Source organism: Siphateles boraxobius, unplaced genomic scaffold (genome assembly GCF_051911475.1).
Source record: "Siphateles boraxobius isolate OS27281-9 unplaced genomic scaffold, OSU_SipBor_1 77, whole genome shotgun sequence".
In the NCBI taxonomy this organism is placed as follows: domain Eukaryota; kingdom Metazoa; phylum Chordata; class Actinopteri; order Cypriniformes; family Leuciscidae; genus Siphateles; species Siphateles boraxobius.
In genome coordinates, this window is record NW_027509205.1 from 1,440,981 (window position 1) to 1,464,359 (window position 23,379).

The 23,379-nt window shown below is 39.4% G+C and overlaps 19 non-coding genes across 19 annotated transcripts; 7 read left to right on the forward strand and 12 right to left on the reverse strand.

Annotated features, from left to right (window-relative positions):
* The first annotated feature begins 1,529 nt into the window (after window positions 1-1,529).
* Window positions 1,530-1,601, forward strand: trnae-cuc (transfer RNA glutamic acid (anticodon CUC)). The gene has a single exon. It is a non-coding gene; the product is annotated as a tRNA-Glu (tRNA).
* Window positions 1,602-1,716: 115 nt separating this feature from the next.
* Window positions 1,717-1,803, reverse strand: trnay-gua (transfer RNA tyrosine (anticodon GUA)). The gene is given in 2 exon segments: window positions 1,717-1,752; window positions 1,767-1,803. It is a non-coding gene; the product is annotated as a tRNA-Tyr (tRNA).
* A 119-nt stretch (window positions 1,804-1,922) lies between these two features.
* On the reverse strand, window positions 1,923-1,994 carry trnae-uuc (transfer RNA glutamic acid (anticodon UUC)). The gene has a single exon. It is a non-coding gene; the product is annotated as a tRNA-Glu (tRNA).
* A 3,295-nt stretch (window positions 1,995-5,289) lies between these two features.
* On the forward strand, window positions 5,290-5,361 carry trnae-cuc (transfer RNA glutamic acid (anticodon CUC)). Its single transcript has one exon. It is a non-coding gene; the product is annotated as a tRNA-Glu (tRNA).
* Window positions 5,362-5,476: 115 nt separating this feature from the next.
* On the reverse strand, window positions 5,477-5,563 carry trnay-gua (transfer RNA tyrosine (anticodon GUA)). The gene is given in 2 exon segments: window positions 5,477-5,512; window positions 5,527-5,563. It is a non-coding gene; the product is annotated as a tRNA-Tyr (tRNA).
* A 119-nt stretch (window positions 5,564-5,682) lies between these two features.
* On the reverse strand, window positions 5,683-5,754 carry trnae-uuc (transfer RNA glutamic acid (anticodon UUC)). The gene has a single exon. It is a non-coding gene; the product is annotated as a tRNA-Glu (tRNA).
* Window positions 5,755-8,932: 3,178 nt separating this feature from the next.
* Window positions 8,933-9,004, forward strand: trnae-cuc (transfer RNA glutamic acid (anticodon CUC)). The gene has a single exon. It is a non-coding gene; the product is annotated as a tRNA-Glu (tRNA).
* A 115-nt stretch (window positions 9,005-9,119) lies between these two features.
* On the reverse strand, window positions 9,120-9,206 carry trnay-gua (transfer RNA tyrosine (anticodon GUA)). Its single transcript is given in 2 exon segments — window positions 9,120-9,155; window positions 9,170-9,206. It is a non-coding gene; the product is annotated as a tRNA-Tyr (tRNA).
* Window positions 9,207-9,325: 119 nt separating this feature from the next.
* On the reverse strand, window positions 9,326-9,397 carry trnae-uuc (transfer RNA glutamic acid (anticodon UUC)). Its single transcript has one exon. It is a non-coding gene; the product is annotated as a tRNA-Glu (tRNA).
* A 3,296-nt stretch (window positions 9,398-12,693) lies between these two features.
* On the forward strand, window positions 12,694-12,765 carry trnae-cuc (transfer RNA glutamic acid (anticodon CUC)). Its single transcript has one exon. It is a non-coding gene; the product is annotated as a tRNA-Glu (tRNA).
* A 115-nt stretch (window positions 12,766-12,880) lies between these two features.
* On the reverse strand, window positions 12,881-12,967 carry trnay-gua (transfer RNA tyrosine (anticodon GUA)). The gene is given in 2 exon segments: window positions 12,881-12,916; window positions 12,931-12,967. It is a non-coding gene; the product is annotated as a tRNA-Tyr (tRNA).
* Window positions 12,968-13,086: 119 nt separating this feature from the next.
* On the reverse strand, window positions 13,087-13,158 carry trnae-uuc (transfer RNA glutamic acid (anticodon UUC)). The gene has a single exon. It is a non-coding gene; the product is annotated as a tRNA-Glu (tRNA).
* A 3,294-nt stretch (window positions 13,159-16,452) lies between these two features.
* On the forward strand, window positions 16,453-16,524 carry trnae-cuc (transfer RNA glutamic acid (anticodon CUC)). The gene has a single exon. It is a non-coding gene; the product is annotated as a tRNA-Glu (tRNA).
* A 115-nt stretch (window positions 16,525-16,639) lies between these two features.
* Window positions 16,640-16,726, reverse strand: trnay-gua (transfer RNA tyrosine (anticodon GUA)). The gene is given in 2 exon segments: window positions 16,640-16,675; window positions 16,690-16,726. It is a non-coding gene; the product is annotated as a tRNA-Tyr (tRNA).
* A 119-nt stretch (window positions 16,727-16,845) lies between these two features.
* trnae-uuc (transfer RNA glutamic acid (anticodon UUC)) lies at window positions 16,846-16,917 on the reverse strand. Its single transcript has one exon. It is a non-coding gene; the product is annotated as a tRNA-Glu (tRNA).
* A 1,719-nt stretch (window positions 16,918-18,636) lies between these two features.
* trnae-cuc (transfer RNA glutamic acid (anticodon CUC)) lies at window positions 18,637-18,708 on the forward strand. The gene has a single exon. It is a non-coding gene; the product is annotated as a tRNA-Glu (tRNA).
* A 115-nt stretch (window positions 18,709-18,823) lies between these two features.
* trnay-gua (transfer RNA tyrosine (anticodon GUA)) lies at window positions 18,824-18,910 on the reverse strand. The gene is given in 2 exon segments: window positions 18,824-18,859; window positions 18,874-18,910. It is a non-coding gene; the product is annotated as a tRNA-Tyr (tRNA).
* A 1,910-nt stretch (window positions 18,911-20,820) lies between these two features.
* trnae-cuc (transfer RNA glutamic acid (anticodon CUC)) lies at window positions 20,821-20,892 on the forward strand. Its single transcript has one exon. It is a non-coding gene; the product is annotated as a tRNA-Glu (tRNA).
* Window positions 20,893-21,007: 115 nt separating this feature from the next.
* Window positions 21,008-21,094, reverse strand: trnay-gua (transfer RNA tyrosine (anticodon GUA)). Its single transcript is given in 2 exon segments — window positions 21,008-21,043; window positions 21,058-21,094. It is a non-coding gene; the product is annotated as a tRNA-Tyr (tRNA).
* Between the last annotated feature and the right edge of the window lie 2,285 nt (window positions 21,095-23,379).

A 23,379-nucleotide genomic window follows, 5' to 3' on the forward strand; every position in this document is an offset into this window, starting at 1 on the left:
TGTTGGCCTCGATAATTCGGCTGTGAGTTGGTTTAAAAATTATTTATCGGATAGAACTCAATGTGTTGCTGTAGATAATTACACCTCATCCATGGTAATAGTCAGGAAGGGTGTCCCGCAAGGTTCTTTATTGGCACCATTTCTTTTTTCTATTTTTATTAATGAATTGGGGCAGAGAATACAATCCGCAAAGCTACATTTTTATGCTGACGATACAATTATTTACTCCACTGCATCCTCTGTGTCTCAGGCTATTGAAATTCTTAAGGATTCTTTTTATACTTTTCAGCTTACTTTGTTGAAACTAAAATTAGTTTTAAATGTAAATAAAACGAAGTATATTCTTTTTACACGTAGCCGTTCTATGTCTACTGTTATGCCTATTCTGACTATTGAGGGTTTACATATAGAAAGAGTACCAACTTATAAATATGTAGGAATATGGCTCGATGAGAAGTTAGCCTTTGATGTTCACATTAATTACTTGGTGAAAAGGCTTAAACCAAGACTGGGTTTTCTTTTTCGGGAAAAAAAATGTTTTTCCTTTATAGCTAGAAAGAGAATAATACAGAGTACTATTTTACCTATTTTAGACTATGGTGATGTTGTTTACATGCATGCGTCTACATATTTATTGAAAAGGCTGGATGGCGTTAATCATGCTGCACTGCGTTTTATAACAAATTCTTGTTCACGTACTCATCATTGTTTGCTGCACAACTATTTGGGTTGGTCCTCTTTATATCAAAGAAGGAAATCCCATATGTTAGAATTTATTGTAAAGACATTGATGGGTAGACTTCCAAATTACATTACTAGTCTTCTATGTTTATGTAGAAAGAACTATAGCACTAGATCATCTAATGGGATTAAATTAGTAGTACCTAGGGTACATTCAGAGCATGGTAAATCATCTTTCTCCTACTATGCTCCATGGCTGTGGAATGAATTTCAAGCTACTGTCCCTCCTGAAACAATTCCTCCTTTGAATGTATTAAAAATTTTTACTGCAGCATACAATGATTGAATCATGCTGTTGTTTTACTTGATTTATGATGAATGTTGTGCCCTGACTTTCTGGAATGTTTTATATGTGTTTGTGTGTGATTTGTAGTGTGGCCATCTTGGCCAGGACTCCCTGGAGGAAGGGATTTCTTTTAATCTCAATGGGACCTTCCTGGAAAAATAAAGGAAATAAAATAAAATACATGTTAAGTTGTGGTGTTGTTAGGATATTACTACAGAGCCTGTGACAGTTTCTCAGTGGAAGAACTGGGATCCAGGGCCACAGACGTCTGCAAAAAACTGCTTTAAAAACCTTCGAGATGCAGGTTGGCGATCTTATTGTTTTTGTTTTCATGGCAAGTTGTGGTGTTGTTAGGATATTCCTACAGAGTCTGTGACAGTTTGTCAGTTTGCCAGGGTCGGTGACGTCTCCTCTCCTGGAGTAAAATACAAGTATTAGTGGTCTTGCTGCAAAATCGGGTAAAGGCCACAGCCAGGCTGGAGGGCAAGTCGTCAGCAGACTTTCCCTGGTGGTCTAGTGGTTAGGATTCGGCGCTCTCACCGCCGCGGCCCGGGTTCGATTCCCTGTCAGGGAATGAGTTTTTGCCCACCACCGGCGGCCGTGATTGTAAAATGGCGAAATACGAACTCAAGCGCTAACACCCTCGTCGAGAAGCAGGGCCAAGGAAAAGTTTATGTGTGAAAAAGAACTCCTTCGAGCCGGAGTTGAACCAGCGACCTAAGGATTGCCAACTTGCCACCTACAGTCCTCCGCTCTTCCAGCTGAGCTATCGAAGGCACACTGATTGGGGACAGAACCTCAACATATCAGGTTGCTGAATCTCCGCCACTGGCTAAAACTGCTACAGACATACATGCTGGTTGTTTCGATTAAGTGATGCAAAGACAACCCAATCTTCCCATACCGGGAGTCGAACCCGGGCCGCCTGGGTGAAAACCAGGAATCCTGACCGCTAGACCATATGGGATCTTCCTTATGCCTGGAGCAGACCCTTTTACTTCTAGTGTGTGACCGTCCCCTTTAAGAACATGGGAATGATCCGAAGGGATTGTTTACTGAATTCAATTTCATCAGGCTCAACAGAGGGAGCTCTCATTTGCCTCATGAGGGGCTCAGTTTCCTCCCATTCTTGCGATGGTATAATAGACAGTACAAACTGGTCGTAAAGCAATGTCCTTGTGACAGTACTCATGCAATGCATTTTAAAAGACGCATAGTATTGTATGGTAACCGTTATCCTACTGACAAAGCAGCCTATTGTTGGACTGTCAATTTTTAATATTTCTCAATCAATCCAATAATAATAATAACAAAAACTATGGGTTAATAAAACGGCTAAGGGCTGACAGCATAGTAAACGAGGCAGAGCGAGCCAGCCAGGAGTCGAACCTAGAATCTTCTGATCCGTAGTCAGACGCTTTATCCATTGCACCACTGGCCCCCTGATCAGGTGTCCGTGAGCTTACACGCCACCTGTTGGTTTTCGACTGGGCAGAGGCCTGTGATGACATCTACTTTTTCTCATGCTATTAACAGACCTGGACCCAACATCAGGAAGGGGTCAGATGAGGGGCCTGCTACAAAAACCTTCAAGATGGAGGCCTCACATGTTGGGGATCTCAATTCTCAATTCAAATCTTAAACGTCAATTTAAAAATTTTAATGTACAGGCTTTTTTGCATGATCTATATAATAGTGATTTACAGTTGGTTTCAATTATACCTGATGTGGTTGATGCTTGGGATTATTTCAAATCTATCTTTCTAGAAATTTGTGATAAACATGCTCCTTTACGTAGATTTCGGGTGAGAGGTAGAAATAATATTTGGTTCAATCAATCCGTCTCTAATCTTATTAAGCAAAGAAACGTGGCTTGGTCTAAAGCAAAGAAAACAAATGGTGAGGAGGACTGGTCTCAATATAGATTATTACGAAATAAGTGTACAAAATTAATATAAAGTTCGAAGAGTCAGTATTATTTAAACCTGATTAATGATAACATGAATTGTCCTTCTAAATTTTGGAAATTAACGAAATCTTTTATAGGATCAAATACATCCACTAATCTTCCAAAAGTTTTAAAATTGAATCAAAGATTGATTACAGACAAGGCTGATATTGTTAATACGTTTAATAGTAATTTTATTTCAGCTGGTTTGATAACAGACAATTCCTTGGTCCTTGATGAACAGAGAACTGATGAGTTGACTAATAGTGAATCAGATTTATTTTCTTTTGCCCCTGTATTGCCGTCCCAAGTTCGTAAACTACTCCGAAATTTAGACTGTAAGAAATCAGGTGGGTCTGACCAAATTGAACCAATTTTTTTAAAAATTGTCAGCAGATATTATTGCCGAACCTATTGCATCGATTTTTAATTTGAGTCTATCCACTAATGTAATTCCACCATCTTGGAAATCGGCTATGGTTATGCCTTTATTAAAAGGAGGCGATCCTTCCGATTTGAATAATTATCGTCCGATTTCTAAATTACCGGTTTTAGCAAAAGTTTTTGAATCTATTATAAATGATCAAATGAAAGAATATCTACTTAGTCATGATATTTACAACGCATTTCAGTCAGGATTTAGAGCGGGCCATAGTACGATAATAGCTACTACATGATTTAATTACTGCTCTCGATAATAGACAACATTGTGCTGCCTTATTTTTTTATTTGACAAAAGCGTTTGACTTTGTGGATCATGTTTTACTGTTACGGAGGCTTAAAAGTGTTGGCCTCGATAATTCGGCTGTGAGTTGGTTTAAAAATTATTTATCGGATAGAACTCAATGTGTTGCTGTAGATAATTACACCTCATCCATGGTAATAGTCAGGAAGGGTGTCCCGCAAGGTTCTTTATTGGCACCATTTCTTTTTTCTATTTTTATTAATGAATTGGGGCAGAGAATACAATCCGCAAAGCTACATTTTTATGCTGACGATACAATTATTTACTCCACTGCATCCTCTGTGTCTCAGGCTATTGAAATTCTTAAGGATTCTTTTTATACTTTTCAGCTTACTTTGTTGAAACTAAAATTAGTTTTAAATGTAAATAAAACGAAGTATATTCTTTTTACACGTAGCCGTTCTATGTCTACTGTTATGCCTATTCTGACTATTGAGGGTTTACATATAGAAAGAGTACCAACTTATAAATATGTAGGAATATGGCTCGATGAGAAGTTAGCCTTTGATGTTCACATTAATTACTTGGTGAAAAGGCTTAAACCAAGACTGGGTTTTCTTTTTCGGGAAAAAAAATGTTTTTCCTTTATAGCTAGAAAGAGAATAATACAGAGTACTATTTTACCTATTTTAGACTATGGTGATGTTGTTTACATGCATGCGTCTACATATTTATTGAAAAGGCTGGATGGCGTTTATCATGCTGCACTGCGTTTTATAACAAATTCTTGTTCACGTACTCATCATTGTTTGCTGCACAACTATTTGGGTTGGTCCTCTTTATATCAAAGAAGGAAATCCCATATGTTAGAATTTATTGTAAAGACATTGATGGGTAGACTTCCAAATTACATTACTAGTCTTCTATGTTTATGTAGAAAGAACTATAGCACTAGATCATCTAATGGGATTAAATTAGTAGTACCTAGGGTACATTCAGAGCATGGTAAATCATCTTTCTCCTACTATGCTCCATGGCTGTGGAATGAATTTCAAGCTACTGTCCCTCCTGAAACAATTCCTCCTTTGAATGTATTAAAAATTTTTACTGCAGCATACAATGATTGAATCATGCTGTTGTTTTACTTGATTTATGATGAATGTTGTGCCCTGACTTTCTGGAATGTTTTATATGTGTTTGTGTGTGATTTGTAGTGTGGCCATCTTGGCCAGGACTCCCTGGAGGAAGGGATTTCTTTTAATCTCAATGGGACCTTCCTGGAAAAATAAAGGAAATAAAATAAAATACATGTTAAGTTGTGGTGTTGTTAGGATATTACTACAGAGCCTGTGACAGTTTCTCAGTGGAAGAACTGGGATCCAGGGCCACAGACGTCTGCAAAAAACTGCTTTAAAAACCTTCGAGATGCAGGTTGGCGATCTTATTGTTTTTGTTTTCATGGCAAGTTGTGGTGTTGTTAGGATATTCCTACAGAGTCTGTGACAGTTTGTCAGTTTGCCAGGGTCGGTGACGTCTCCTCTCCTGGAGTAAAATACAAGTATTAGTGGTCTTGCTGCAAAATCGGGTAAAGGCCACAGCCAGGCTTGAGGGCAAGTTGTCAGCAGACTTTCCCTGGTGGTCTAGTGGTTAGGATTCGGCGCTCTCACCGCCGCGGCCCGGGTTCGATTCCCGGTCAGGGAATGAGTTTTTGCCCACCACCGGCGGCCGTGATTGTAAAATGGCGAAATACGAACTCAAGCGCTAACACCCTCGTCGAGAAGCAGGGCCAAGGAAAAGTTTATGTGTGAAAAAGAACTCCTTCGAGCCGGAGTTGAACCAGCGACCTAAGGATTGCCAACTTGCCACCTACAGTCCTCCGCTCTTCCAGCTGAGCTATCGAAGGCACACTGCTTGGGGACAGAACCTCAACATATCAGGTTGCTGAATCTCCGCCACTGGCTAAAACTGCTACAGACATACATGCTGGTTGTTTCGATTAAGTGGTGCAAAGACAACCCGATCTTCCCATACCGGGAGTCGAACCCGGGCCGCCTGGGTGAAAACCAGGAATCCTGACCGCTAGACCATATGGGATCTTCCTTATGCCTGGAGCAGACCCTTTTACTTCTAGTGTGTGACCGTCCCCTTTAAGAACATGGGAATGATCCGAAGGGATTGTTTACTGAATTCAATTTCCTCAGGCTCAACAGAGGGAGCTCTCATTTGCCTCATGAGGGGCTCAGTTTCCTCCCATTCTTGCGATGGTATAATAGACAGTACAAACTGGTCGTAAAGCAATGTCCTTGTGACAGTACTCATGCAATGCATTTTAAAAGACGCATAGTATTGTATGGTAACCGTTATCCTACTGACAAAGCAGCCTATTGTTGGACTGTCAATTTTTAATATTTCTCAATCAATCCAATAATAATAATAACAAAAACTATGGGTTAATAAAACGGCTAAGGGCTGACAGCATAGTAAACGAGGCAGAGCGAGCCAGCCAGGAGTCGAACCTAGAATCTTCTGATCCGTAGTCAGACGCTTTATCCATTGCACCACTGGCCCCCTGATCAGGTGTCCGTGAGCTTACATGCCACCTGTTGGTTTTCGACTGGGCAGAGGCCTGTGATGACATCTACTTTTTCTCATGCTATTAACAGACCTGGACCCAACATCAGGAAGGGGTCAGATGAGGGGCCTGCTACAAAAACCTTCAAGATGGAGGCCTCACATGTTGGGGATCTCAATTCTCAATTCAAATCTTAAACGTCAATTTAAAAATTTTAATGTACAGGCTTTTTTGCATGATCTATATAATAGTGATTTACAGTTGGTTTCAATTATACCTGATGTGGTTGATGCTTGGGATTATTTCAAATCTATCTTTCTAGAAATTTGTGATAAACATGCTCCTTTACGTAGATTTCGGGTGAGAGGTAGAAATAATATTTGGTTCAATCAATCCGTCTCTAATCTTATTAAGCAAAGAAACGTGGCTTGGTCTAAAGCAAAGAAAACAAATGGTGAGGAGGACTGGTCTCAATATAGATTATTACGAAATAAGTGTACAAAATTAATATAAAGTTCGAAGAGTCAGTATTATTTAAACCTGATTAATGATAACATGAATTGTCCTTCTAAATTTTGGAAATTAACGAAATCTTTTATAGGATCAAATACATCCACTAATCTTCCAAAAGTTTTAAAATTGAATCAAAGATTGATTACAGACAAGGCTGATATTGTTAATACGTTTAATAGTAATTTTATTTCAGCTGGTTTGATAACAGACAATTCCTTGGTCCTTGATGAACAGAGAACTGATGAGTTGACTAATAGTGAATCAGATTTATTTTCTTTTGCCCCTGTATTGCCGTCCCAAGTTCGTAAACTACTCCGAAATTTAGACTGTAAGAAATCAGGTGGGTCTGACCAAATTGAACCAATTTTTTAAAAATTGTCAGCAGATATTATTGCCGAACCTATTGCATCGATTTTTAATTTGAGTCTATCCACTAATGTAATTCCACCATCTTGGAAATCGGCTATGGTTATGCCTTTATTAAAAGGAGGCGATCCTTCCGATTTGAATAATTATCGTCCGATTTCTAAATTACCGGTTTTAGCAAAAGTTTTTGAATCTATTATAAATGATCAAATGAAAGAATATCTACTTAGTCATGATATTTACAACGCATTTCAGTCAGGATTTAGAGCGGGCCATAGTACGATAACAGCTACTACATGATTTAATTACTGCTCTCGATAATAGACAACATTGTGCTGCCTTATTTTTTTATTTGACAAAAGCGTTTGACTTAGTGGATCATGTTTTACTGTTACGGAGGCTTAAAAGTGTTGGCCTCGATAATTCGGCTGTGAGTTGGTTTAAAAATTATTTATCGGATAGAACTCAATGTGTTGCTGTAGATAATTACACCTCATCCATGGTAATAGTCAGGAAGGGTGTCCCGCAAGGTTCTTTATTGGCACCATTTCTTTTTTCTATTTTTATTAATGAATTGGGGCAGAGAATACAATCCGCAAAGCTACATTTTTATTTTAGTTTTTAGCCAGTATATTCTTTTTACACGTAGCCGTTCTATGTCTACTGTTATGCCTATTCTGACTATTGAGGGTTTACATATAGAAAGAGTACCAACTTATAAATATGTAGGAATATGGCTCGATGAGAAGTTAGCCTTTGATGTTCACATTAATTACTTGGTGAAAAGGCTTAAACCAAGACTGGGTTTTCTTTTTCGGGAAAAAAAATGTTTTTCCTTTATAGCTAGAAAGAGAATAATACAGAGTACTATTTTACCTATTTTAGACTATGGTGATGTTGTTTACATGCATGCGTCTACATATTTATTGAAAAGGCTGGATGGCGTTTATCATGCTGCACTGCGTTTTATAACAAATTCTTGTTCACGTACTCATCATTGTTTGCTGCACAACTATTTGGGTTGGTCCTCTTTATATCAAAGAAGGAAATCCCATATGTTAGAATTTATTGTAAAGACATTGATGGGTAGACTTCCAAATTACATTACTAGTCTTCTATGTTTATGTAGAAAGAACTATAGCACTAGATCATCTAATGGGATTAAATTAGTAGTACCTAGGGTACATTCAGAGCATGGTAAATCATCTTTCTCCTACTATGCTCCATGGCTGTGGAATGAATTTCAAGCTACTGTCCCTCCTGAAACAATTCCTCCTTTGAATGTATTAAAAATTTTTACTGCAGCATACAATGATTGAATCATGCTGTTGTTTTACTTGATTTATGATGAATGTTGTGCCCTGACTTTCTGGAATGTTTTATATGTGTTTGTGTGTGATTTGTAGTGTGGCCATCTTGGCCAGGACTCCCTGGAGGAAGGGATTTCTTTTAATCTCAATGGGACCTTCCTGGAAAAATAAAGGAAATAAAATAAAATACATGTTAAGTTGTGGTGTTGTTAGGATATTACTACAGAGCCTGTGACAGTTTCTCAGTGGAAGAACTGGGATCCAGGGCCACAGACGTCTGCAAAAAACTGCTTTAAAAACCTTCGAGATGCAGGTTGGCGATCTTATTGTTTTTGTTTTCATGGCAAGTTGTGGTGTTGTTAGGATATTCCTACAGAGTCTGTGACAGTTTGTCAGTTTGCCAGGGTCGGTGACGTCTCCTCTCCTGGAGTAAAATACAAGTATTAGTGGTCTTGCTGCAAAATCGGGTAAAGGCCACAGCCAGGCTTGAGGGCAAGTTGTCAGCAGACTTTCCCTGGTGGTCTAGTGGTTAGGATTCGGCGCTCTCACCGCCGCGGCCCGGGTTCGATTCCCGGTCAGGGAATGAGTTTTTGCCCACCACCGGCGGCCGTGATTGTAAAATGGCGAAATACGAACTCAAGCGCTAACACCCTCGTCGAGAAGCAGGGCCAAGGAAAAGTTTATGTGTGAAAAAGAACTCCTTCGAGCCGGAGTTGAACCAGCGACCTAAGGATTGCCAACTTGCCACCTACAGTCCTCCGCTCTTCCAGCTGAGCTATCGAAGGCACACTGCTTGGGGACAGAACCTCAACATATCAGGTTGCTGAATCTCCGCCACTGGCTAAAACTGCTACAGACATACATGCTGGTTGTTTCGATTAAGTGATGCAAAGACAACCCGATCTTCCCATACCGGGAGTCGAACCCGGGCCGCCTGGGTGAAAACCAGGAATCCTGACCGCTAGACCATATGGGATCTTCCTTATGCCTGGAGCAGACCCTTTTACTTCTAGTGTGTGACCGTCCCCTTTAAGAACATGGGAATGATCCAAAGGGATTGTTTACTGAATTCAATTTCATCAGGCTCAACAGAGGGAGCTCTCATTTGCCTCATGAGGGGCTCAGTTTCCTCCCATTCTTGCGATGGTATAATAGACAGTACAAACTGGTCGTAAAGCAATGTCCTTGTGACAGTACTCATGCAATGCATTTTAAAAGACGCATAGTATTGTATGGTAACCGTTATCCTACTGACAAAGCAGCCTATTGTTGGACTGTCAATTTTTAATATTTCTCAATCAATCCAATAATAATAATAACAAAAACTATGGGTTAATAAAACGGCTAAGGGCTGACAGCATAGTAAACGAGGCAGAGCGAGCCAGCCAGGAGTCGAACCTAGAATCTTCTGATCCGTAGTCAGACGCTTTATCCATTGCACCACTGGCCCCCTGATCAGGTGTCCGTGAGCTTACACGCCACCTGTTGGTTTTCGACTGGGCAGAGGCCTGTGATGACATCTACTTTTTCTCATGCTATTAACAGACCTGGACCCAACATCAGGAAGGGGTCAGATGAGGGGCCTGCTACAAAAACCTTCAAGATGGAGGCCTCACATGTTGGGGATCTCAATTCTCAATTCAAATCTTAAACGTCAATTTAAAAATTTTAATGTACAGGCTTTTTTGCATGATCTATATAATAGTGATTTACAGTTGGTTTCAATTATACCTGATGTGGTTGATGCTTGGGATTATTTCAAATCTATCTTTCTAGAAATTTGTGATAAACATGCTCCTTTACGTAGATTTCGGGTGAGAGGTAGAAATAATATTTGGTTCAATCAATCCGTCTCTAATCTTATTAAGCAAAGAAACGTGGCTTGGTCTAAAGCAAAGAAAACAAATGGTGAGGAGGACTGGTCTCAATATAGATTATTACGAAATAAGTGTACAAAATTAATATAAAGTTCGAAGAGTCAGTATTATTTAAACCTGATTAATGATAACATGAATTGTCCTTCTAAATTTTGGAAATTAACGAAATCTTTTATAGGATCAAATACATCCACTAATCTTCCAAAAGTTTTAAAATTGAATCAAAGATTGATTACAGACAAGGCTGATATTGTTAATACGTTTAATAGTAATTTTATTTCAGCTGGTTTGATAACAGACAATTCCTTGGTCCTTGATGAACAGAGAACTGATGAGTTGACTAATAGTGAATCAGATTTATTTTCTTTTGCCCCTGTATTGCCGTCCCAAGTTCGTAAACTACTCCGAAATTTAGACTGTAAGAAATCAGGTGGGTCTGACCAAATTGAACCAATTTTTTAAAAATTGTCAGCAGATATTATTGCCGAACCTATTGCATCGATTTTTAATTTGAGTCTCAATCCACTAATGTAATTCCACCATCTTGGAAATCGGCTATGGTTATGCCTTTATTAAAAGGAGGCGATCCTTCCGATTTGAATAATTATCGTCCGATTTCTAAATTACCGGTTTTAGCAAAAGTTTTTGAATCTATTATAAATGATCAAATGAAAGAATATCTACTTAGTCATGATATTTACAACGCATTTCAGTCAGGATTTAGAGCGGGCCATAGTACGATAACAGCTACTACATGATTTAATTACTGCTCTCGATAATAGACAACATTGTGCTGCCTTATTTTTTTATTTGACAAAAGCGTTTGACTTAGTGGATCATGTTTTACTGTTACGGAGGCTTAAAAGTGTTGGCCTCGATAATTCGGCTGTGAGTTGGTTTAAAAATTATTTATCGGATAGAACTCAATGTGTCGCTGTAGATAATTACACCTCATCCATGGTAATAGTCAGGAAGGGTGTCCCGCAAGGTTCTTTATTGGCACCATTTCTTTTTTCTATTTTTATTAATGAATTGGGGCAGAGAATACAATCCGCAAAGCTACATTTTTATGCTGACGATACAATTATTTACTCCACTGCATCCTCTGTGTCTCAGGCTATTGAAATTCTTAAGGATTCTTTTTATACTTTTCAGCTTACTTTGTTGAAACTAAAATTAGTTTTAAATGTAAATAAAACGAAGTATATTCTTTTTACACGTAGCCGTTCTATGTCTACTGTTATGCCTATTCTGACTATTGAGGGTTTACATATAGAAAGAGTACCAACTTATAAATATGTAGGAATATGGCTCGATGAGAAGTTAGCCTTTGATGTTCACATTAATTACTTGGTGAAAAGGCTTAAACCAAGACTGGGTTTTCTTTTTCGGGAAAAAAAATGTTTTTCCTTTATAGCTAGAAAGAGAATAATACAGAGTACTATTTTACCTATTTTAGACTATGGTGATGTTGTTTACATGCATGCGTCTACATATTTATTGAAAAGGCTGGATGGCGTTTATCATGCTGCACTGCGTTTTATAACAAATTCTTGTTCACGTACTCATCATTGTTTGCTGCACAACTATTTGGGTTGGTCCTCTTTATATCAAAGAAGGAAATCCCATATGTTAGAATTTATTGTAAAGACATTGATGGGTAGACTTCCAAATTACATTACTAGTCTTCTATGTTTATGTAGAAAGAACTATAGCACTAGATCATCTAATGGGATTAAATTAGTAGTACCTAGGGTACATTCAGAGCATGGTAAATCATCTTTCTCCTACTATGCTCCATGGCTGTGGAATGAATTTGAAGCTACTGTCCCTCCTGAAACAATTCCTCCTTTGAATGTATTAAATTTTTTTACTGCAGCATACAATGATTGAATCATGCTGTTGTTTTACTTGATTTATGATGAATGTTGTGCCCTGACTTTCTGGAATGTTTTATATGTGTTTGTGTGTGATTTGTAGTGTGGCCATCTTGGCCAGGACTCCCTGGAGGAAGGGATTTCTTTTAATCTCAATGGGACCTTCCTGGAAAAATAAAGGAAATAAAATAAAATACATGTTAAGTTGTGGTGTTGTTAGGATATTACTACAGAGCCTGTGACAGTTTCTCAGTGGAAGAACTGGGATCCAGGGCCACAGACGTCTGCAAAAAACTGCTTTAAAAACCTTCGAGATGCAGGTTGGCGATCTTATTGTTTTTGTTTTCATGGCAAGTTGTGGTGTTGTTAGGATATTCCTACAGAGTCTGTGACAGTTTGTCAGTTTGCCAGGGTCGGTGACGTCTCCTCTCCTGGAGTAAAATACAAGTATTAGTGGTCTTGCTGCAAAATCGGGTAAAGGCCACAGCCAGGCTTGAGGGCAAGTCGTCAGCAGACTTTCCCTGGTGGTCTAGTGGTTAGGATTCGGCGCTCTCACCGCCGCGGCCCGGGTTCGATTCCCGGTCAGGGAATGAGTTTTTGCCCACCACCGGCGGCCGTGATTGTAAAATGGCGAAATACGAACTCAAGCGCTAACACCCTCGTCGAGAAGCAGGGCCAAGGAAAAGTTTATGTGTGAAAAAGAACTCCTTCGAGCCGGAGTTGAACCAGCGACCTAAGGATTGCCAACTTGCCACCTACAGTCCTCCGCTCTTCCAGCTGAGCTATCGAAGGCACACTGATTGGGGACAGAACCTCAACATATCAGGTTGCTGAATCTCCGCCACTGGCTAAAACTGCTACAGACATACATGCTGGTTGTTTCGATTAAGTGGTGCAAAGACAACCCGATCTTCCCATACCGGGAGTCGAACCCGGGCCGCCTGGGTGAAAACCAGGAATCCTGACCGCTAGACCATATGGGATCTTCCTTATGCCTGGAGCAGACCCTTTTACTTCTAGTGTGTGACCGTCCCCTTTAAGAACATGGGAATGATCCGAAGGGATTGTTTACTGAATTCAATTTCATCAGGCTCAACAGAGGGAGCTCTCATTTGCCTCATGAGGGGCTCAGTTTCCTCCCATTCTTGCGATGGTATAATAGACAGTACAAACTGGTCGTAAAGCAATGTCCTTGTGACAGTACTCATGCAATGCATTTTAAAAGACGCATAGTATTGTATGGTAACCGTTATCCTACTGACAAAGCAGCCTATTGTTGGACTGTCAATTTTTAATATTTCTCAATCAATCCAATAATAATAATAACAAAAACTATGGGTTAATAAAACGGCTAAGGGCTGACAGCATAGTAAACGAGGCAGAGCGAGCCAGCCAGGAGTCGAACCTAGAATCTTCTGATCCGTAGTCAGACGCTTTATCCATTGCACCACTGGCCCCCTGATCAGGTGTCTGTGAGCTTACACGCCACCTGTTGGTTTTCGACTGGGCAGAGGCCTGTGATGACATCTACTTTTTCTCATGCTATTAACAGACCTGGACCCAACATCAGGAAGGGGTCAGATGAGGGGCCTGCTACAAAAACCTTCAAGATGGAGGCCTCACATGTTGGGGATCTCAATTCTCAATTCAAATCTTAAACGTCAATTTAAAAATTTTAATGTACAGGCTTTTTTGCATGATCTATATAATAGTGATTTACAGTTGGTTTCAATTATACCTGATGTGGTTGATGCTTGGGATTATTTCAAATCTATCTTTCTAGAAATTTGTGATAAACATGCTCCTTTACGTAGATTTCGGGTGAGAGGTAGAAATAATATTTGGTTCAATCAATCCGTCTCTAATCTTATTAAGCAAAGAAACGTGGCTTGGTCTAAAGCAAAGAAAACAAATGGTGAGGAGGACTGGTCTCAATATAGATTATTACGAAATAAGTGTACAAAATTAATATAAAGTTCGAAGAGTCAGTATTATTTAAACCTGATTAATGATAACATGAATTGTCCTTCTAAATTTTGGAAATTAACGAAATCTTTTATAGGATCAAATACATCCACTAATCTTCCAAAAGTTTTAAAATTGAATCAAAGATTGATTACAGACAAGGCTGATATTGTTAATACGTTTAATAGTAATTTTATTTCAGCTGGTTTGATAACAGACAATTCCTTGGTCCTTGATGAACAGAGAACTGATGAGTTGACTAATAGTGAATCAGATTTATTTTCTTTTGCCCCTGTATTGCCGTCCCAAGTTCGTAAACTACTCCGAAATTTAGACTGTAAGAAATCAGGTGGGTCTGACCAAATTGAACCAATTTTTTAAAAATTGTCAGCAGATATTATTGCCGAACCTATTGCATCGATTTTTAATTTGAGTCTATCCACTAATGTAATTCCGCCATCTTGGAAATCGGCTATGGTTATGCCTTTATTAAAAGGAGGCGATCCTTCCGATTTGAATAATTATCGTCCGATTTCTAAATTACCGGTTTTAGCAAAAGTTTTTGAATCTATTATAAATGATCAAATGAAAGAATATCTACTTAGTCATGATATGTACAACGCATTTCAGTCAGGATTTAGAGCGGGCCATAGTACGATAACAGCTACTACATGATTTAATTACTGCTCTCGATAATAGACAACATTGTGCGGCCTTATTTTTTTATTTGACAAAAGCGTTTGACTTAGTGGATCATGTTTTACTGTTACGGAGGCTTAAAAGTGTTGGCCTCGATAATTCGGCTGTGAGTTGGTTTAAAAATTATTGATCGGATAGAACTCAATGTGTTGCTGTAGATAATTACAACTCATCCATGGTAATAGTCAGGAAGGGTGTCCCGCAAGGTTCTTTATTGGCACCATTTCTTTTTTCTATTTTTATTAATGAATTGGGGCAGAGAATACAATCCGCAAAGCTACATTTTTATGCTGACGATACAATTATTTACTCCACTGCATCCTCTGTGTCTCAGGCTATTGAAATTCTTAAGGATTCTTTTTATACTTTTCAGCTTACTTTGTTGAAACTAAAATTAGTTTTAAATGTAAATAAAACGAAGTATATTCTTTTTACACGTAGCCGTTCTATGTCTACTGTTATGCCTATTCTGACTATTGAGGGTTTACATATAGAAAGAGTACCAACTTATAAATATGTAGGAATATGGCTCGATGAGAAGTTAGCCTTTGATGTTCACATTAATTACTTGGTGAAAAGGCTTAAACCAAGACTGGGTTTTCTTTTTCGGGAAAAAAAATGTTTTTCCTTTATAGCTAGAAAGAGAATAATACAGAGTACTATTTTACCTATTTTAGACTATGGTGATGTTGTTTACATGCATGCGTCTACATATTTATTGAAAAGGCTGGATGGCGTTTATCATGCTGCACTGCGTTTTATAACAAATTCTTGTTCACGTACTCATCATTGTTTGCTGCACAACTATTTGGGTTGGTCCTCTTTATATCAAAGAAGGAAATCCCATATGTTAGAATTTATTGTAAAGACATTGATGGGTAGACTTCCAAATTACATTACTAGTCTTCTATGTTTATGTAGAAAGAACTATAGCACTAGATCATCTAATGGGATTAAATTAGTAGTACCTAGGGTACATTCAGAGCATGGTAAATCATCTTTCTCCTACTATGCTCCATGGCTGTGGAATGAATTTGAAGCTACTGTCCCTCCTGAAACAATTCCTCCTTTGAATGTATTAAAAATTTTTACTGCAGCATACAATGATTGAATCATGCTGTTGTTTTACTTGATTTATGATGAATGTTGTGCCCTGACTTTCTGGAATGTTTTATATGTGTTTGTGTGTGATTTGTAGTGTGGCCATCTTGGCCAGGACTCCCTGGAGGAAGGGATTTCTTTTAATCTCAATGGGACCTTCCTGGAAAAATAAAGGAAATAAAATAAAATACATGTTAAGTTGTGGTGTTGTTAGGATATTACTACAGAGCCTGTGACAGTTTCTCAGTGGAAGAACTGGGATCCAGGGCCACAGACGTCTGCAAAAAACTGCTTTAAAAACCTTCGAGATGCAGGTTGGCGATCTTATTGTTTTTGTTTTCATGGCAAGTTGTGGTGTTGTTAGGATATTCCTACAGAGTCTGTGACAGTTTGTCAGTTTGCCAGGGTCGGTGACGTCTCCTCTCCTGGAGTAAAATACAAGTATTAGTGGTCTTGCTGCAAAATCGGGTAAAGGCCACAGCCAGGCTTGAGGGCAAGTCGTCAGCAGACTTTCCCTGGTGGTCTAGTGGTTAGGATTCGGCGCTCTCACCGCCGCGGCCCGGGTTCGATTCTCGGTCAGGGAATGAGTTTTTGCCCACCACCGGCGGCCGTGATTGTAAAATGGCGAAATACGAACTCAAGCGCTAACACCCTCGTCGAGAAGCAGGGCCAAGGAAAAGTTTATGTGTGAAAAAGAACTCCTTCGAGCCGGAGTTGAACCAGCGACCTAAGGATTGCCAACTTGCCACCTACAGTCCTCCGCTCTTCCAGCTGAGCTATCGAAGGCACACTGATTGGGGACAGAACCTCAACATATCAGGTTGCTGAATCTCCGCCACTGGCTAAAACTGCTACAGACATACATGCTGGTTGTTTCGATTAAGTGGTGCAAAGACAACCCGATCTTCCCATACCGGGAGTCGAACCCGGGCCGCCTGGGTGAAAACCAGGAATCCTGACCGCTAGACCATATGGGATCTTCCTTATGCCTGGAGCAGACCCTTTTACTTCTAGTGTGTGACCGTCCCCTTTAAGAACATGGGAATGATCCGAAGGGATTGTTTACTGAATTCAATTTCATCAGGCTCAACAGAGGGAGCTCTCATTTGCCTCATGAGGGGCTCAGTTTCCTCCCATTCTTGCGATGGTATAATAGACAGTACAAACTGGTCGTAAAGCAATGTCCTTGTGACAGTACTCATGCAATGCATTTTAAAAGACGCATAGTATTGTATGGTAACCGTTATCCTACTGACAAAGCAGCCTATTGTTGGACTGTCAATTTTTAATATTTCTCAATCAATCCAATAATAATAATAACAAAAACTATGGGTTAATAAAACGGCTAAGGGCTGACAGCATAGTAAACGAGGCAGAGCGAGCCAGCCAGGAGTCGAACCTAGAATCTTCTGATCCGTAGTCAGACGCTTTATCCATTGCACCACTGGCCCCCTGATCAGGTGTCCGTGAGCTTACACGCCACCTGTTGGTTTTCGACTGGGCAGAGGCCTGTGATGACATCTACTTTTTCTCATGCTATTAACAGACCTGGACCCAACATCAGGAAGGGGTCAGATGAGGGGCCTGCTACAAAAACCTTCAAGATGGAGGCCTCACATGTTGGGGATCTCAATTCTCAATTCAAATCTTAAACGTCAATTTAAAAATTTTAATGTACAGGCTTTTTTGCATGATCTATATAATAGTGATTTACAGTTGGTTTCAATTATACCTGATGTGGTTGATGCTTGGGATTATTTCAAATCTATCTTTCTAGAAATGTGTGATAAACATGCTCCTTTACGTAGATTTCTAAGAGTAGAATCATGCTGCACTGCGTTTTATAACAAATTCTTGTTCACGTACTCATCATTGTTTGCTGCACAACTATTTGGGTTGGTCCTCTTTATATCAAAGAAGGAAATCCCATATGTTAGAATTTATTGTAAAGACATTGATGGGTAGACTTCCAAATTACATTACTAGTCTTCTATGTTTATGTAGAAAGAACTATAGCACTAGATCATCTAATGGGATTAAATTAGTAGTACCTAGGGTACATTCAGAGCATGGTAAATCATCTTTCTCCTACTATGCTCCATGGCTGTGGAATGAATTTGAAGCTACTGTCCCTCCTGAAACAATTCCTCCTTTGAATGTATTAAAAATTTTTACTGCAGCATACAATGATTGAATCATGCTGTTGTTTTACTTGATTTATGATGAATGTTGTGCCCTGACTTTCTGGAATGTTTTATATGTGTTTGTGTGTGATTTGTAGTGTGGCCATCTTGGCCAGGACTCCCTGGAGGAAGGGATTTCTTTTAATCTCAATGGGACCTTCCTGGAAAAATAAAGGAAATAAAATAAAATACATGTTAAGTTGTGGTGTTGTTAGGATATTACTACAGAGCCTGTGACAGTTTCTCAGTGGAAGAACTGGGATCCAGGGCCACAGACGTCTGCAAAAAACTGCTTTAAAAACCTTCGAGATGCAGGTTGGCGATCTTATTGTTTTTGTTTTCATGGCAAGTTGTGGTGTTGTTAGGATATTCCTACAGAGTCTGTGACAGTTTGTCAGTTTGCCAGGGTCGGTGACGTCTCCTCTCCTGGAGTAAAATACAAGTATTAGTGGTCTTGCTGCAAAATCGGGTAAAGGCCACAGCCAGGCTTGAGGGCAAGTCGTCAGCAGACTTTCCCTGGTGTTCTAGTGGTTAGGATTCGGCGCTCTCACCGCCGCGGCCCGGGTTCGATTCCCGGTCAGGGAATGAGTTTTTGCCCACCACCGGCGGCCGTGATTGTAAAATGGCGAAATACGAACTCAAGCGCTAACACCCTCGTCGAGAAGCAGGGCCAAGGAAAAGTTTATGTGTGAAAAAGAACTCCTTCGAGCCGGAGTTGAACCAGCGACCTAAGGATTGCCAACTTGCCACCTACAGTCCTCCGCTCTTCCAGCTGAGCTATCGAAGGCACACTGATTGGGGACAGAACCTCAACATATCAGGTTGCTGAATCTCCGCCACTGGCTAAAACTGCTACAGACATACATGCTGGTTGTTTCGATTAAGTGGTGCAAAGACAACCCGATCTTCCCATATCGGGAGTCGAAACACGGGCCGCCTGGGTGAAAACCAGGAATCCTGACCGCTAGACCATATGGGATCTTCCTTATGCCTGGAGCAGACCTTTTACTTCTAGTGTGTGACCGTCCCCTTTAAGAACATGGGAATGATCCGAAGGGATTGTTTACTGAATTCAATTTCATCAGGCTCAACAGAGGGAGCTCTCATTTGCCTCATGAGGGGCTCAGTTTCCTCCCATTCTTGCGATGGTATAATAGACAGTACAAACTGGTCGTAAAGCAATGTCCTTGTGACAGTACTCATGCAATGCATTTTAAAAGACGCATAGTATTGTATGGTAACCGTTATCCTACTGACAAAGCAGCCTATTGTTGGACTGTCAATTTTTAATATTTCTCAATCAATCCAATAATAATAATAACAAAAACTATGGGTTAATAAAACGGCTAAGGGCTGACAGCATAGTAAACGAGGCAGAGCGAGCCAGCCAGGAGTCGAACCTAGAATCTTCTGATCCGTAGTCAGACGCTTTATCCATTGCACCACTGGCCCCCTGATCAGGTGTCCGTGAGCTTACACGCCACCTGTTGGTTTTCGACTGGGCAGAGGCCTGTGATGACATCTACTTTTTCTCATGCTATTAACAGACCTGGACCCAACATCAGGAAGGGGTCAGATGAGGGGCCTGCTACAAAAACCTTCAAGATGGAGGCCTCACATGTTGGGGATCTCAATTCTCAATTCAAATCTTAAACGTCAATTTAAAAATTTTAATGTACAGGCTTTTTTGCATGATCTATATAATAGTGATTTACAGTTGGTTTCAATTATACCTGATGTGGTTGATGCTTGGGATTATTTCAAATCTATCTTTCTAGAAATTTGTGATAAACATGCTCCTTTACGTAGATTTCTAAGAGTAGAATCATGCTGCACTGCGTTTTATAACAAATTCTTGTTCACGTACTCATCATTGTTTGCTGCACAACTATTTGGGTTGGTCCTCTTTATATCAAAGAAGGAAATCCCATATGTTAGAATTTATTGTAAAGACATTGATGGGTAGACTTCCAAATTACATTACTAGTCTTCTATGTTTATGTAGAAAGAACTATAGCACTAGATCATCTAATGGGATTAAATTAGTAGTACCTAGGGTACATTCAGAGCATGGTAAATCATCTTTCTCCTACTATGCTCCATGGCTGTGGAATGAATTTGAAGCTACTGTCCCTCCTGAAACAATTCCTCCTTTGAATGTATTAAAATTTTTTACTGCAGCATACAATGATTGAATCATGCTGTTGTTTTACTTGATTTATGATGAATGTTGTGCCCTGACTTTCTGGAATGTTTTATATGTGTTTGTGTGTGATTTGTAGTGTGGCCATCTTGGCCAGGACTCCCTGGAGGAAGGGATTTCTTTTAATCTCAATGGGACCTTCCTGGAAAAATAAAGGAAATAAAATAAAATACATGTTAAGTTGTGGTGTTGTTAGGATATTACTACAGAGCCTGTGACAGTTTCTCAGTGGAAGAACTGGGATCCAGGGCCACAGACGTCTGCAAAAAACTGCTTTAAAAACCTTCGAGATGCAGGTTGGCGATCTTATTGTTTTTGTTTTCATGGCAAGTTGTGGTGTTGTTAGGATATTCCTACAGAGTCTGTGACAGTTTGTCAGTTTGCCAGGGTCGGTGACGTCTCCTCTCCTGGAGTAAAATACAAGTATTAGTGGTCTTGCTGCAAAATCGGGTAAAGGCCACAGCCAGGCTTGAGGGCAAGTCGTCAGCAGACTTTCCCTGGTGGTCTAGTGGTTAGGATTCGGCGCTCTCACCGCCGCGGCCCGGGTTCGATTCCCGGTCAGGGAATGAGTTTTTGCCCACCACCGGCGGCCGTGATTGTAAAATGGCGAAATACGAACTCAAGCGCTAACACCCTCGTCGAGAAGCAGGGCCAAGGAAAAGTTTATGTGTGAAAAAGAACTCCTTCGAGCCGGAGTTGAACCAGCGACCTAAGGATTGCCAACTTGCCACCTACAGTCCTCCGCTCTTCCAGCTGAGCTATCGAAGGCACACTGATTGGGGACAGAACCTCAACATATCAGGTTGCTGATTTCGGGTGAGAGGTAGAAATAATATTTGGTTCAATCAATCCGTCTCTAATCTTATTAAGCAAAGAAACGTGGCTTGGTCTAAAGCAAAGAAAACAAATGGTGAGGAGGACTGGTCTCAATATAGATTATTACGAAATAAGTGTACAAAATTAATATAAAGTTCGAAGAGTCAGTATTATTTAAACCTGATTAATGATAACATGAATTGTCCTTCTAAATTTTGGAAATTAACGAAATCTTTTATAGGATCAAATACATCCACTAATCTTCCAAAAGTTTTAAAATTGAATCAAAGATTGATTACAGACAAGGCTGATATTGTTAATACGTTTAATAGTAATTTTATTTCAGCTGGTTTGATAACAGACAATTCCTTGGTCCTTGATGAACAGAGAACTGATGAGTTGACTAATAGTGAATCAGATTTATTTTCTTTTGCCCCTGTATTGCCGTCCCAAGTTCGTAAACTACTCCGAAATTTAGACTGTAAGAAATCAGGTGGGTCTGACCAAATTGAATCAATTTTTTAAAAATTGTCAGCAGATATTATTGCCGAACCTATTGCATCGATTTTTAATTTGAGTCTATCCACTAATGTAATTCCACCATCTTGGAAATCGGCTATGGTTATGCCTTTATTAAAAGGAGGCGATCCTTCCGATTTGAATAATTATCGTCCGATTTCTAAATTACCGGTTTTAGCAAAAGTTTTTGAATCTATTATAAATGATCAAATGAAAGAATATCTACTTAGTCATGATATTTACAACGCATTTCAGTCAGGATTTAGAGCGGGCCATAGTACGATAACAGCTACTACATGATTTAATTACTGCTCTCGATAATAGACAACATTGTGCTGCCTTATTTTTTTATTTGACAAAAGCGTTTGACTTAGTGGATCATGTTTTACTGTTACGGAGGCTTAAAAGTGTTGGCCTCGATAATTCGGCTGTGAGTTGGTTTAAAAATTATTTATCGGATAGAACTCAATGTGTTGCTGTAGATAATTACACCTCATCCATGGTAATAGTCAGGAAGGGTGTCCCGCAAGGTTCTTTATTGGCACCATTTCTTTTTTCTATTTTTATTAATGAATTGGGGCAGAGAATACAATCCGCAAAGCTACATTTTTATGCTGACGATACAATTATTTACTCCACTGCATCCTCTGTGTCTCAGGCTATTGAAATTCTTAAGGATTCTTTTTATACTTTTCAGCTTACTTTGTTGAAACTAAAATTAGTTTTAAATGTAAATAAAACGAAGTATATTCTTTTTACACGTAGCCGTTCTATGTCTACTGTTATGCCTATTCTGACTATTGAGGGTTTACATATAGAAAGAGTACCAACTTATAAATATGTAGGAATATGGCTCGATGAGCAGTTAGCCTTTGATGTTCACATTAATTACTTGGTGAAAAGGCTTAAACCAAGACTGGGTTTTCTTTTTCGGGAAAAAAAATGTTTTTCCTTTATAGCTAGAAAGAGAATAATACAGAGTACTATTTTACCTATTTTAGACTATGGTGATGTTGTTTACATGCATGCGTCTACATATTTATTGAAAAGGCTGGATGGCGTTTATCATGCTGCACTGCGTTTTATAACAAATTCTTGTTCACGTACTCATCATTGTTTGCTGCACAACTATTTGGGTTGGTCCTCTTTATATCAAAGAAGGAAATCCCATATGTTAGAATTTATTGTAAAGACATTGATGGGTAGACTTCCAAATTACATTACTAGTCTTCTATGTTTATGTAGAAAGAACTATAGCACTAGATCATCTAATGGGATTAAATTAGTAGTACCTAGGGTACATTCAGAGCATGGTAAATCATCTTTCTCCTACTATGCTCCATGGCTGTGGAATGAATTTCAAGCTACTGTCCCTCCTGAAACAATTCCTCCTTTGAATGTATTAAAAAATTTTACTGCAGCATACAATGATTGAATCATGCTGTTGTTTTACTTGATTTATGATGAATGTTGTGCCCTGACTTTCTGGAATGTTTTATATGTGTTTGTGTGTGATTTGTAGTGTGGCCATCTTGGCCAGGACTCCCTGGAGGAAGGGATTTCTTTTAATCTCAATGGGACCTTCCTGGAAAAATAAAGGAAATAAAATAAAATACATGTTAAGTTGTGGTGTTGTTAGGATATTACTACAGAGCCTGTGACAGTTTCTCAGTGGAAGAACTGGGATCCAGGGCCACAGACGTCTGCAAAAAACTGCT